Below are 16,008 nucleotides of genomic sequence, written 5' to 3'. Positions count from 1 at the left end.
GAGGAGGAGCAAGTTTCGAATCCTTGTCTGGTCGTCTTCATTTAGATTTTCTGTGGTCTGCCTTAAACAGTTCAGGTGTGTGCCAGGACGGGTACTTCAACAAAATGATTTGTAATTTCCTTATATTTTTGTTTTTTCCTACCGAGTAGTTTACAGTTCTTTAGGCCGTTTCTTGCAACTTCAAATCCAAGATTCTCGATCCTTGTATAAATCTTTCAAATCTGTTCGTTGTATATCCTCCTCCACTTGATTTTTCCACTCTGCACGGGGTCTTCTTCTTTTCCTCTTGTGTGGGGGTTATCAATTTAGTACTTTACTTAGCCATTCCCTGATCTCGTCACAAGCCCATACCGTTTATAAGACCGTTTTTCACCTTTTCGATGATGCACGTGAGAATTTTCATTTGATTCATGTTTTCTCTATTTGGGATTTTCTTTCGCCTTATGACTCTACCTCTTCTCAAGAAATCTTCAAGTCTTCTTTTGTCCTATTTTGTCATTTCGCAGGCTCCTGCTCCATATAAACAAATGCTTTGGTGATTCCTATAACTCTTTTTTGTAAAAACGACATTCCGTTTGAAGAGGTGGTGACTGACTAATTATAAGGGACTATTTTTTAATTTTGATGAAATAACTTTTTTCTGATACAGTCACAGCCGGTTTCGGTCTACAATAGTCATCTTAGCTGACAGCGCATGATCAGTTGTTAATCAAATGGCACCCATAGTATTCGAAGAGGGCCGTTGCAGGCCGAAACCGGTTCTGCTTGTATCATCAAAACTATTGGGTCAAAAATAAAAAAGTATTACCCTTTCTTTATTTTCTTAATTTTATCTAACCAAAGGATGGATTCAGCTTATTGATTGCTTGTTTAGCTTGGGTTTTCCTTTGCCTTATTTCTTGTTTACTGGAACTGTGATCTGAGATTATAACTCTCAGATTTATTCTCTTGACACCCTTGAATAATTTTTTCCATCTATAATAATGTGACGTTGTTTACTTCCTACAGAGAGATGTTGTCTTTAGAAAATAATTTTCTTAATCATCTACTCTATATCATGATCTGCAGCCAATATTGTTGGTCATTGTCGAATAGTAACTCGATAGATAATCTCCATCTATGTCTATGCCCATTCCTGTACACTTTTTCGTCCACTCTTTCAGATCTTCGTTTAAAAAATGTTTACCCAGTGTAGGTGATATATAGCACCCTTGTCTACGGTCTCTGATTGGTCTTGTTACTCGTGAGATCTCTTTATTTATTGCAATTCTTGTCCATAATCACTTGCAAAGTTTTTAACTCCAAAAACATGTACCTTATTTGTTGACCTCTCTTCTAGATGTCGATATAGATTCTTAACTGGTACCGTGTCATGCGCTTTTTGTAAATGTGTGGAAATCATATTTAATCCTTTAGCCCCGGCTCTTCCTTTTTTCGAGTGTCAGGTTTTTAGTAAATGTATTATCTACGCAGGATCGGCCTGCGATAAAGCCACTAAGTTCTTCTATAATTTCGTAATGCAGTCTCCTCACTGATGCCTATGTAGTTTTTGCAATCTTTTTTTGATCATTTCCTATGAAACAGTATCAAGTATTCTTTCTATTTCTTTGGTAGGGGTCCAGGAGTGTTTTCTGGTTCTATCAAACAGTTTTTAATGGTAAATCGAGATATTTTTAGAATGTCTTATACAGCATTTTTATCAGCCCAATGGAAAGTCCTCTCGAATCTGGAGATTTTCCTTTGTTCATTCTTTTACTGGTTCTTGTAATTGTTTCAGCGACTATCTACTTTTGTAATTCTTTCAGCGGCTATCTACTTCTTGATCGTACATTATTTTTATCCGTAGGGACTCTTCTGTCTTCTAATTTCTAGCTTAGTTTCTATAACGACGTGATTTCGACATGCCAAGTTCTACCGTATTTCAGGGGCCACATTAAACTGTAGGTCTCCACTTTCATGGCTTTATGAAGTCTCTTCTGTGGAGGGAAGAATGAAGAGCAATGTTCAGCGTCCTTTAACGACGTTAACCGAACGAAGTGGCACGGTTGTAAGGCACTGGACTCCTATTCGTGTGGACGACGGCTCAAATCCCCCTGGTCATCCAGATTTAGGTTTTCTGTGATTTTCTTAAAAGGCTTAAGGCAGTTGAATGGGCGCAGCTGATTTCTTTCTACCTTCATCCCCAAATCGAGTTTGTCTTCCGTCTCTAACAGCCTCAGTTAGTTAGTTCATTTTCCCTGGAACATTTGCATGATAAATCGTAATGATGTGGAACGAGTCATGTAACATTCATACCACAAATTACTTTGTAAACATTCATTTACAATATTTATTTATTTACTTATTTAAAAAGAAAATGTACACGGTTGAGTGAGTAATTCTACATATTACAATAATAGAAATTGTATTGCGAAATTTCTCAAGGAGAAACATACTCAGTTTAGTTTCAAATTTTACTTTGCTGCCAGTCAGAGATCTTATATTATAGTGGACGTGATCAAAAATTTTAGTTGAAGCATTGTGAACCCCTTTTTGTGCTAAAAGCAACCTCAGTGTTCCCCAATGAATGATATTCTAATTGTTTGTGTCATTGTTCCTTCTGAACTCCAGTGAATTATTTACAACAAGATTCATGAAGGAGTAAATATACTGCGAAGAAGTAGTCAAACTGCCCAACTCTTCAAGCAGACGTCTACGAGATGATCGACGGTGAGAACTACATATTATTTTAAAGCACTTTTTTGAGCAATGAAGACTTCCTTTCTTAAAGATGAGTTACCGATGAACATTATTCCATATGACATTACTGAATGAAAATGTGCAACCTATGTCAATTTATGATTTGTCTTTCCGCAAGATTTACAATGATTCTAAGTGCCGCTTTGGTCGCAGGTTCGAATCCTGCCTCCGGCAAGGATGTGTGTGATGTCCTTAGGTTAGTTAGGTTTAAGTAGTTCTAAGTTCTAGGTGACTGATGACTTCAGCAGTTATGTCCCATAGCGCTCAGAGCCATTTCTAAGTGTAAATGTCGCTGAACTAAGCTGTTTTAGGAGCTCCAAAATATTTTTTTTCCAGTTTGAATTCCCAGGATTTTGAAGTTTCCATCCTATTTATTGCAAGTCACGTATAATCGGTGTAGAAGTGCAGAACTGAATTTGTTGCGTCTTTTTAAAATTGAGGATGAGACCACTCACAGAAAAACGTTCAATGATATTTTTAAGAACGTTGTTTACCATGTATTCTGTTGCTGTATATTTGCTTGAATTGACTACAATATTAGTGTCGTTCGCAAAAAGACCAAATTCTGCTTGTTGTATATTAGACAGAACATCGTTCACATATTAGAGAAACAGTAGTGGACCTAAAACTGAGCCTTGGGGAACCCCATACGTGATTTCTCCGTAGTCAGAATAATGTTCCCGGACTGCATTGGTCGAATTACCACGTACAACTCTCCGTGTTATTTAGATTAGATTTGACATTATCCATTGGTTGGTTATACGATCAATCCCATATAACCTCATTTTATACAGGAGAACATTGTAATTCATACAGACCACGAGGTCAAGGCAGGGCACAACTTAATATTGGGAAAGGACGGGGAATGCCCTTCTCGAAGGAGTCACGACAGTAACGTGCCTTAAGTGATTTAAGGAAACACCAAAAAACCTAAGTCTGGATAGCTGGACGGGGATTTAAATCACGGTTGTTCAGAATACGAAACCACAGCCTTACGGCTGCGGCATCTCTCTAGGTCGGAGGAGGGCAAGTGCGTACCGCCTCCAGTTGCATCTCACCTAGCAAAGTACTGTGGTGTTCAGACCAACCATCGCGTCACAGACGGAGGACAGATTTATCCTTTTAAATCAATTGATATCTTCGGCCGTTCGCAAAATATGTCCAAGAGCGGATATTATTCTGAATTTGCCATTTTTGTATACAACATATTCGAAAAGTTGTGCCACAATTGCTAAATCTGACGCTGTATAAAGTGATTCTATCTCCAATGATTCACCGTTATACACATAGGACACTTTAGGCAGATTAATGTGATATCTAAACGGTAAGCACATATCAGTAGTGTATGCAGTTTTTTGTACTATTAATACGAATAATGAATGTGTACGCCAAATTTTGATTTAACGATCTGAAATTATAGCCTCATATGATTAAATCGTCCGTCTCTGTTGCTGAGTGGTCAGCATAGATATCTGCCTTGAGGAGGACCCGGGTTCGATTCCTGGTAATGTCAAGGATTTTTCATTGGAGATGGACGGGAACGATGTGCACTCAGCCTTGTGACTTGACCGAGTGGTAGCGGCTCCACAGCCTGGAAAATCCGTAAAACGGCCGGGAGGGCGGTGTGCTCAGCACATGCCCTTCAAAGCGCATCCGCATGACATCGCATAGCAGAGAATGACACGGGTCTTGGACCTTCACGGCCTTGTGGAGGAGCCCTTTATATAATTAAATCCCGCGTATCCAAATAGTTAAGTAAAGGTGCTAAAATACTAACAAATCAATTTTATTCATATTGCAATGATATTAGGCTGCTATTGAAAATTAATATTAAAAATTCAGACTCAATGAGAAACTCCCGATGGATATTAACAAAAATAACTAACAGAAAATGCTACAATAATATGCCTGGAACTGGAGAATCAGTGACTAAACTTTACTAAAATACGATTCGACTTCGATTAAATTTACACTGACGGGAAAAATCGCAACACCAAAAACTAATTAAGGTAGAGTATTGAAATTTCGGGAGTAAATTTGTCTAGGTAACACATTTAAGTTATTAACATTGCGAGATCACAGGATAACTTAAGCGCGAGAGAAGCCACTGCAAATGTGCAATGCTGGTACATTAATAAACGATGTAACTGAAAGAATGTTGAATGCGAGCATGAAAACGGGCATCATTGTACAGAGCTCTGATGTCAGTTTTTGGGGTCGAGCTCCATGCCTGTTACATACGATCGATTAATGCGCTGTTTGTGGATGACGCTGGAGTTGTCGTCCAATGATGTCCCATAACTGCTAGATTGGAGACAGACCTGATGATCGGCAGGCCAAAGCAACACGTTGACACTCTGTAGAGCATGCTGGGTTGCAACAGCGATGTGTGGACGACCGTTATCCTGTTGCTAAACACCGCCTGGAAAGCTGTTCATGAATGGCAGCACAACAGGTCAAATCATCAGCATGTATAATTTTGCAGTCAGGGTACATGGGATAAACACGAGAGCACTACTGTTGTCGTGCGAAATCCCACCCCAGGTCGTAACTCTAAGTGTAGGTCCAGAGTGTCTAGCATGCAGGCAGGTTGGTTGCAGGCCCCCAACTGCCCTCCGTGTAAACAACACACGGCCATCACTCTCAACCGAGGGATGAGAAAACACAACAGACCTCCATCCTGCCTTTCAATGAATTCTCGCTCGACGCTAATGAAGACGCAAATGACGGTGGTTTGGGATCAGTGAATTGCGCGCTACAGTGCTTCTGCCTCGGAGTTGTCCTTGAAGTAACCGATTTGTAACAGTTCGCTGTGTCATTGTGGTGCCATCTGCAGCACAAATTGCTGCTGCAGAAGGCGTACGATGCGCCAGATCCAACGCCGAACAGGGTCGTCTTCCCTCTCGGTAGTGTTACGTGGTCGTTCGGAGCCATGTCTTCTTGCGATCATACGTTATCGAGAACACTGTCGCCAGCAACCATGTACAGTGGCTACATTCCGGTCAAGTCCTTCTGCAGTATCGCAGAAGGAGCATCCAACTTGAGGTAACTCTATTGCAAGACCTCGATCAAACTTACTGAGATATTGGTAAGGTACTCTTAACATCAACTCACCAAGTGATATCTCAAATGTAATTAATGCTCACGTCTATTACATCGCGTATTTAAAGCAAACATGATTTGCATCCTGATAGTGACGCTGCCAGCGGCACTCTTATGCGATAGTCGCAAAATCTGAATACATATCATCTTTCCGATCTAGAAACACATCTACCAGCTTTCGTTTGCATTGCAAACCTCCTATTTGGTGTTGCGATTTTTTCTCCGTCAGTGTATCTTTACTTCCTTTCAAAACTTCACATATGCTCCATTATTGTAATTGTTGTATTACTTTCATGCTCTCTATTTTTTAATGTTGATTGGCGTAGCTAAACTTGAACCAAGTGTGATTTGATACCTGAATTTGTTGTTAATCTTGTTTGTAAACGGGTCCACAGCTTCTATACATTTTTCAAAAGCAAACATTGTCAGTTATAGACTGTAAAACGTTTCCGTTTACTTGCTATTAGCCAATTTCGACAGTATCGTCATTATGAAGCCACATGCAGAATACCTCTATCCACCATGCCGCAACAAAGGTGACATATAAATTAATCCATCTATACACTTGTGGAAACACACTTAACCTTCTACAAGGTAGTGTTTATGTGCCGCTCCAAGCTGATAGTATTTTATTTTAAGAAATACATTTATTGGGTTGGTTGGATGAAGTGTAAACCACGGCCAGTATATGACTAGACGAAAGAAATCTCCCAAATGCACCTTCAAATTGGGGGGGCAGAATGGAACTAGCAATCTGGGACTAACCAAGCCAGTCCTTTTCTTTTCAGGCACGCCATGTTGTTTTGCCATATTGTCAGGTATATAATTGCATGTGGCACTCTATTTCACCCCACAGGGAATGGGAAGGTTCCAATTTCCGCTGAGGGCATCTTGAAATTCCTCACCTTTCCCCCTCTTTTCTAGCGCATCTTGGCGTATTTAGCTACACAGACTAAGCATAGATGTACACACCTACAGCACAGAGGTGTTCTCGAGACTACAACGACAGATCTGCAGTGTAAAACAAAGTCATCACGGGTCTTCCTTTTATATATGCAGACAGTAAACTACTGTTGTGATACCGTTGCGCCGCAAAGGAACTGGGTGCCGGAATCAAAAATGGTTCAAATGGCTCTGAGCACTATGGGACTTAACTTCTGAGGTCATCAGTCCCCTAGAACTTAGAACGACTTAAACCGAACTAGCCTAAGGACATCACACACATCCATGCCCGAGGTAGGATTCGAACCTGCGACCGTGGCAGCAGCGCGGTTCCGGACTGAAGTGCCTAGAACCGCCCAGCCACAACGGCCGGCGCGCCGGAATCAACCAGTTCCTTTATTCAGCTCTTGTGTGGGCTGTACCAGTAAGAGTCAGAGAAGACTGAGGAAACTATCTCATAACGGTTCTGTAAACGTTCTAATCCATCTCGGCTGCGGAACAGTGACGAAACCGCCGTCGCATGAGGGAACTGACGTAACTACCTCTAAAGAGTGTGACAAAAAATAGAACACGATATATGGTGACACGAAGCCATCACCTACCAAATTACTAAATGCTGATTTTCCAACTAGCTCCGCAGATGAAGAGGCTGAAAGAATGTATGATGAGGTAAAAGAAATTATTCAAGTAGTTAAAGGAGACGAAAATTTCACTTTATAATCATTTAAGAAGGTTGTATACGTGAAGAAATCTAGAGACAATGGGAGTTTTCAGATTGATTATACTGGGTGCCCACGACGAACGGTCAGTATTCACGGAAATGACAGGAATTATCATAAGAAGCAAAACGGCCTGCTAAACATGGGGGCTTTAAGATGCATACCTTAAGACCTACGAACACTTGTTCATTTTCGCTACATTTAAATACATTTATTCTACTGAACAAGTGCTCATAGCTTTTAAGGATGCGCTTTAGAACCCATGTTTACTGGTCCTTTTTCCTTGGTTTGGTCCATACTACTACTACTTCTCAAAATATGGAAGTCAAAGAGGTTACAGTAGGTTTGTTTCACAGTATCGAAAATGAAAAAGTGCTCATAGTTCTTAAGGTATGAAATTCAAAACCTCTGTTTACTACACCTTTTAGCTTCGAATGATGATTCCTGTCATATCCCTGAATACTGACGATTCATCCTGGGACATCATGTATAATAGTAAGATAGAGATTTTGAAAACAGATTTTAAACTGTAAGACATTTCCTAGGAGAGATGTATACTCTGATTATGAACTGCAGATTAAAACTGAAAAGTTAAGGAGATGGCACCTGCATAAATTGAAAGAACTAGAGGCATTTGGGAGGAGCAACGATTGACTGAAACAGGGGAAAGGAAGAGAGTAGAAGACGAATGGCTAGCTTTGAAAGATGAAATATTGAAGGCAGCAGAGGATCAGACAGGCAAAAATACAGGGGCAAGTAGACATTTCTGCATAACAGAAAGTGCAAACTGGATGAACAGGAATGGCTAGGAAACAAATGCAAGGCCGTAGAAGCTTATATAACTAGGGAAATAATAGACGCTGCCTATAGGATATTAAATAGACCTTTGGTCAAAAGAGGCAGCTGTAGGAATATCAAGAGGTCAGATGGCAAACCAGTACTAAGAAGAGGAGGAAAAGCTGAAAGGTGGAAAGAACATGAAGGCCTATAAAAGAGAAATCATCTTGAAGGTAATATTTTAGAAACAGAAGTGAAAGTAAATGAAGAAGAGAGGGGAGATTTGATGATGCTAAAAGTATTTCGACGACCACTGAAAGACAATGGCCCTGGCATAGACGACATTCTCTTAAAAATTACTGTGCTCTTGGGAGAGCCAGCCATAACAAAACTATTCCACCTTGTGTCTAAGATATATGAAAGAAACGAAATACCATCAGACTTAAACGAGTGTAGGAGTCCAATTCCAAAGAAGACTAGTGCTGAAAGGTGTGAATGCTATCGAATCATGAATTTAATATCGTGGCTGCAAAACGCTGGCACGAGTTACCTGTAGAAGAATGGGAAAGCTTGTAAAAGCCGATCTCTGGGTTGCAGGAAAGAGTAGGAACGCGCGAGGCCATACGGTCCCTATGATTTAGCTTGGAAAATAGGTCAAAAATAAAGGCTAACGTAAGTTTATAGCGTTTGTAGGGAAAGCTTTGGACAGTGTTGAGTGGAACACAATCTCTGAAATACTAAAGGAAGGATGTATAAAATAAAGGGAGGGGAAGCTTATTTGCAACTCGTACTGAAGCCAGACCGCAGTTGTGAGAGTCGAAGGACGTGAAAGGCTAACACCGTTTGGGAAGGGAGTGAGATCGGGTTGTAGACTATCGTCGTTGTTATTCAGTCCGTACAGTGAACAAGCGGTAAAGGAAATCAAGGTCAAGGTCCTGCAGAAAGTGTCATCAAGTCTCTATTTTTGGAACACAACCTACGACCAGCGTAGAAGTGATGACACTTTCGGCAGGACCTGGCCATCATTTTGTAGGACAATGCTCAAGCACGTACAGTGCAAGCTGTTACTGATTTGTTTGACTGATAGGGCTGCTAAGTGCTATACCACCTACTCCACTCCCCTGACCTAAGCCCTCGTGAGTACAACTCGATTTCTAAACTGAAGGGAACACTACACGACATTCGCTTCAGAACTGCTACAAATTCGTCGGGCAATAGAACGTGCCGCTCGAACTGTCAACACAACTGGCACTGCTAAGAGTATCCTACGGCCTCCACATCGATGACAACGGATTATACACAATGCTGGTGATTACTCTGAAGGTCAGTAAAACTTTGAAACACGCACCTATTTTGTACGAGCTGTAAATAAACAGTTGCCACTATTATAGTTCCAAACCTCGTGTATATATATATATATATATATATATATATATATATATATATATATATATAATATATCGCTTGATAACTTGTGTAAGGATGTAGATTCATTCAGAGACGAAGGGCGTCCACACAATAGACTTAAAAACTTAGTTTTAGATGATTCATCACTGAAGTGGACGTGAGACTACGGCTGGTCTTATACTCTTAGAAATTCGTAATACCGACAGTCCTACGTTTTGTAAAATATTTTAATTACGCGACCAGTTCCGAACACTACATTAATGTTGTCTTTAGGCACCTATGCAGTCTGAACGGTGATAGTCAACTATCGTCGCATTACGACAGATACATGTGTATTTAGTGATCTCGTAGATTTCTATTTTCACTGATAGTTGTTAGGCGGCCGTAGTGCACACATTATGCAAATAGAAATCCTTGAGGCCAGACATGGTACCTGTCCTACTTCACCGATGGTTGGATATCACCATTCAGCTTACGTAGGGGCTTGAAGATGACACTAATGCAGTATGACGCTAGTCGTTTTATTACTATATTTTATAAAAAGTACAGCTACTGGCATTCGTTTTTCTGCAAATGAGAACTTAGTAACTGCATCAAACACGTTTCCGTTTTACAGAGTTACAATGCTTTCCGTCGTGCTCGGGAATGTCAGATTCGCAGTTTCATAGAGTTAAATACAATGACTGTCCGCCCCCGGTAGCTGAATGGTCAGCGTGACGGATTGTCAATCCTCTGGGCCCGGGTTCGATTCTGGGCTGATTGGGGAATTTTCTCCGCCCAGGGACTGGGTGTTGTGCTGTCATCATCATCATCTTATCATCCTCATCGACTGCAGGTCGCCGAAATGGCGAACGGTTTGCTACGTGGGGGGCCCAAGCCATACTGTTAAATAAAAAGGTACAATGACTGCTAGAAATTAGTGATAATTCTATAATGAATACAAATCTTGTGCCAAGATTCCAGGATAGCGCAAATGATCTCTCTTGCTTCCTCTGCGGACTCCTACGCTGACGTTCTGTCTGCTTATCCACCTGAAAATGATTAGCATTTGCTTTACCACACTCACCTGGACGTCTGCTGTGTTGACTGACTGGAGTCGTCGCAGATACAGGTTTCACCGACGTAACAGACTCGACGAGGCACTCTTAGGAACTGACACGATTCACTAAAAGGCGGTGAAAGTCTCTCTACAATCAACACACGTGAAGGGAGTCTCAAGATGTAGCACGTTAAAGTCAAGCTGAGAAGGAGAGAAGTGGCCTAAGAGAGCAAGCAGCAGAGTTACGCGTACAGCGTACAGTGTCGCCGGTTGCTAGGATGCGGTGACCGCGAGCGGCCGCCACTGCTCGACTGAAGGCTGCCCGGGAGATCTCGGCGTACGGCGGCTGGCGCGGAGTGGACCTTCACCCGGGGCCGCCCCACCAGCGCAGCAGCCAGACCTGCCTCCAGCAGACGCACCGCGCCGGCCGCTGCCGCTGCCGCCTTCCTTCCTGCTGCGTCCCGACACTTGCGTCAGCGCTGACCCCAGAGTACGCCGTTCCTCGAACACGGGCAGCCTGTCGGGATTCGATTAGGGAGGAGGAGAAGGACGTGGTACATTTTATCTTTACAGTGGTCACGATTCGCGAGACATTGGAGATCTGAATGGATTTCCCGAGGGGAAAGCAAAGACCAATGGCCAAAGCAACAGGAAACAAGATTATACAGTACAGCTCAAGCAAGTAAGATCTAAAACATATGTGTAACATAGGCTGAGACAGAAGTCCTGGAATATCTCCTAATATCCAGTCTGACCTCCTTTCCTCCGGCATAGTGCAGCTGTCGGACGTGGCACGGACTCAACAAGTCTTTGGAAGTCACTTGCAGAAATACTGAGCCACTGTGCCTCTATAGCCGTCCATCATTGCGGAAGTATTGCCTGTGCAGGACTTTCCGCACGAAGTGACCTCTCGATTATGTCCCATAAATATTCGATGGGATTCATGTCGGGAGATCTGGATGGACAGACCATTATCCAGAATGTTCTTCAAATCAGTCCTGAACAACTGTGGCCCAGTGCCATGTTGGGCAACATGAAGTCCCTGAATGGCTACAAATAGTCTCCAAATAGCCGAACATAACCATTTCCAGACAATTATCGCTTCAGTTGGACCAGAAGATGCAGTTTATTCCAAGTAAACACAGTCCACGGCACTGCTACACCTGCCAACACCTGCCAACACCTGCTTGCACAGTGCCTTGTTGACAACTTGGGCCCATGGGTTCGTGGGGTCTGAGCTACAATCGAACCCTGCCATCAGCTCTTACCAACTGAAATAAAGATTCATCTGACCAGGCCACAGATTTCCAGTCGTCGTTGGAAGTCCCCTGCAGAAATACTGGGCCAGGGTGCCTCTACAGCCGTCCATAATTGCGGAAGTATTGCCGGTGCAGGACTTTGCACACGAACTGACCTCTCGATTATGTCCCATAAATATTCGATGGGATTCATGTCGGGAGATCTGGATGGGCCAACAATTCGCTCCAATTCTCCAGAATGTTCTTCAAATCACTCGTGAACAACTGTGGCCCGGTAGCGAGTAACATGAATCTTTGAATGGTTACAAGTAGTCTCCAAGTTGCCGAACATAGCCATTTCCAGACAATGATCGGTTCAGTTGGACCAGAAGATCCAGTCCATTCCATGTAAACAGAGTCCACGCCACTGTTACGGAGCCAACACCTGCTTGCACAATGCCTTGTTGACAACTTGGGCCCATGGGTTCGTGGGGTCTGCGCTACAATCGAACCCTACCATCAGCTCTTACCAACTGAAATCAGGATTTGTCTGACCAGGGCCCGCATCTAGTGATCGTGCGGTAGCGTTCTCGCTTCCCACGCCCGGGTTCCCGGGTTCGATTTCCGGCGGGGTCAGGGATTTTCTCTGCCTCGTGATGGCTGGGTGTTGTGTGATGTCCTTAGGTTAGTTAGGTTTAAGTAGTTCTAAGTTCTAGGGGACTGATGACCATTGATGTTAAGTCCCATAGTGCTCAGAGCCATTTGTTTTTTGTCTGACGAGGCCACAGTTTTACAGTCGTCGTTGGTCCAACTGATATGGTCACGAGTCCAGAAAAGGCAATGCAGGCGATGTCGTGCTGTTAGCAAAGGCACTCCTGTCGGTCGTCTACTGCCATAGCCCAGTAACATCAGATTTCGCCGCCCTGCCTAAACGAATGAGTTCGTAGTACGGCCCACATTGATTTCTGCCGTTATGTCACTCAGTGTTGCCCTGACAACTCTACCCAATGCTGGTACTCTCGGTCGTTAAGTGCAGGCCGTCGACCAAAGCGTTGTTCATGGCGAGAGGCAATGACTGAAATTCGGCTCTCTCGATACCCTCCTAACCCTGCGCATCTCGGAATATTGAATTCTCAAACGGTTCTCGAAATGGAATGTCCCATGTGTCTGACTCCAACTACCATTCCGCGTTCAGACTCTGTTAATTCTCGTCGTGCAGCCATAATCACGTCGCAAACCTTTTCATACGAATCACCTGAATACAAATGGCCGGCCGGAGTGGCCGTGCGGTTCTAGGCGCTACAGTCTGGAGCCTAGCGACCGCTCCGGTCGCAGGTTCGAATCCTGCCTCGGGCATGGATGTGTATGATGTCCTTAGGTTAGTTAGGTTTAATTAGTTCTAAGTTCTAGGCGACTGATGACCTTAGAAGTTAAGTCGCATAGTGCTCAGAGCCATTTGAATACAAATGACAATGCACTGCACTTTTATATCTTGTGTACGCGATGCTACCACCATCTGTATACGTACATATCACTATCCTATGAGTTTTGTCATCTCAGTATACTGTGTGGTTTTCTTATACGCTGTTGTGGATACTAAGGCCAGTTGTTGATAGCCGGCCGCTGTGGCCGAGCGGTTCTGGGCCCTTCAGTCCGTAACCGCGGTGCTGATTCGGTCGCAGGTTCGAATCTTGCCTCGGGCATGGATGTGTATGATGTCCTTAGGTTAGTTAGGTTTAATTAGTTCTAAGTTCTAGGGGACTGACGACCTCAGATGTTAAGTCCCATAGTGCTTAGAGCCATTTGAGCCATTTGAGTTGTTGATATTTGGGGAACGTGAGTTTTATTTCGGCCTGGTAATATTAGTCTAGTCTTTCCACAACCCTAAATGAGTTGTTATCAAGGACTATGGTGCTGGATTTCGACCTGGTGCCTTGAGACTTTCCTAGGACGGTATGTGTTTTCCGTCACGTGTTGAAAAGGAACTCCAAAAGTTCTAGCAGTAAGCTACCGTTTGTAGAGCAGTTGTATTACTGAGTGCAGGAAATGGCCAATTTAAAGGCCTCAATTCTGCTCCTGAGGCTGAGTGGTCAAAAGGGCTATAATATCTGATCAAAGTACCCATTTACTTATTAGCGGTCAATAATATAGAGTCTGTCCACACTTCGCCTTTATGACTACTTGAAATCTCCTGGAGTGACTTTCAGTGAGGTGTCTCAATGTCTCTGGAGGAATGGTGGACCATTCTTCTTGAAGGACCGAAACCATAGTTGGTAATGGTGTTAGGTGCTAAGGTCTGGAGAGAAGCTGACGTTCAAACTCATCCCAAAAGTGTTCTATTGGGTTACGTCGGGACTCTGGACAGGCCACTCCATTTCAGGAATGTTAGTTTTCACAAACCATTGCGTCAGAGATGCTGCTTTTTGTGCATTTGCGTTGTCGAGCTGATACAATCAGTCATCGTCCTCAAATTGATCCTCTGCTGTAGCGTTTTCTTAAGCGCAATAAGGAAACGATACACCAACGAAGAAAAACACTGCCATACCGTAACACCACCGTCTCTTACTTCACTGTTGGCACTAGACATAATTGCAGGAAACGTTGTCCAGCCATTCGCCGAACCTAAAACCTTCCACCGGATTGCCACAGGCAGTAGCACAATCCATTACTCCAAATCACTCACTACCAGTTATCCACTATTCAGCGGCGTCGCTCTTTACACCACCTCAAGCATCGTTTAGTACTAACAACAGAAACATGTCGCCTAAGAGTAACTGCTCGACCATTATGCAGCTGTGTTTTCCACATCCTACACAGTCATTGTGCTAGCAGGTCCGCTGGTAGCATTTTGAAACTTACGAGTGATTCCTCCCTCTGATTTCACGCGATTTTTTAGAACGACCCTCCACAATGTTAGATGGACCCTGTCTCTCAGTATACGAGGTCTGCTTGGTCTCGGTTTAGCTTTGGTTTTTCTATCCACCAACAGCTGATACGATCAGTTTTAAAAGGACTGAAATTGGGGTCGTTACTCAGCTGACAATCCAGTGACTGGTCCACATTTGGAGTCACTGAGCTCTCCTGATCGATCCATTCTGCTGCTGTAGCTATTCTGTTGTGAACACAGTAATCTCCTCTTGTACTGACGGGTCACCCCCGGTGACATCTAGTTGCAATTGCGTAGGGATGTCCTGATACTTCTGATGAGATGGCGCAAAGCTTAAAAACAATTTATAGAGCTCTTTTGGAGTCGGCTAGCAGCGATGACGGCCGTAGGAGGCGAGTCTTATGCCTCTAGGGCGGAGGTGATTAAACCGTTAACAATTCTGAGATTCTGTGCTCCGTCGTGATTCACGAAGTATTTATTTTTAGAATAGTTCGCAAGTACGTTCCCGTGCCCCAACGAAGACTTTGAACTGAGTAATTTCTGAACGTCTGGGCGAGTTCAAAAATGGCTTTAAGCACTATGGGACTTAACATCTGAGGTCATCAGTCTCCTAGAACTTAGAACTACTTAAACCTAACTAACCTAAGGACATCACACACATCCATGTCCGAGGCAGGATTCGAATCTGCGCGGTTCCAGACTGAAGCGTCTAGAACCGGTCGGCCACACCGGCCGGCTCGTCTGGGCAAGTGTCACTGTTTTATAAGCGTGCACACTCTCCCCAGGCAGAGGGCATGCCTCTGATCGCCAGTCCGGGAACAAGATGAAGGTGGCGTTGAAGGAATTCTGAATACAAAAAAATAATTAAAGAATGGAAATGTTAAATTTCAAAACTCACGTTTGTCAGGATGATCAAAAAAAGAATATCTCTTTTTCGAATAAATTATATGTATCCAAAAAACTGAAAATGTATTATGATACCACGGAACTACGTTGTTCGCGTGATTACCGCAAAAAATATAAATTTTAAAATAAATAATTTATTTCGAACGTTCTAGCCGCATACCAGGCAACTGACTTATTCTAAGTGCCAGTAAGAAAGTTTTCGTTTCAGGTGCCATTAATAGTGACGCACTACGTATTAATTGTAATGAAACC

General features: G+C 43.0%; 1 protein-coding gene across 1 annotated transcript in view; it reads right to left on the bottom strand.

Annotated features, from left to right (window-relative positions):
* Nucleotides 1–11,105, bottom strand: part of LOC126473188 (carboxypeptidase N subunit 2-like) — a 110,157-nt gene extending 99,052 nt beyond the window's left edge. The window contains exon 1 of the mRNA XM_050100082.1: nucleotides 10,753–11,105. The gene's annotated coding sequence lies outside the window, so the exon portion shown is untranslated. The remainder of the gene's footprint in view (nucleotides 1–10,752) is intronic.
* Nucleotides 11,106–16,008: the final 4,903 nt, after the last annotated feature.

Source organism: Schistocerca serialis, chromosome 4, assembly GCF_023864345.2.
Source record: "Schistocerca serialis cubense isolate TAMUIC-IGC-003099 chromosome 4, iqSchSeri2.2, whole genome shotgun sequence".
NCBI lineage: Eukaryota > Metazoa > Arthropoda > Insecta > Orthoptera > Acrididae > Schistocerca > Schistocerca serialis.
Note: the sequence above shows the minus strand (reverse complement) of the source record. Positions and strands in the feature narration are given on the sequence as shown.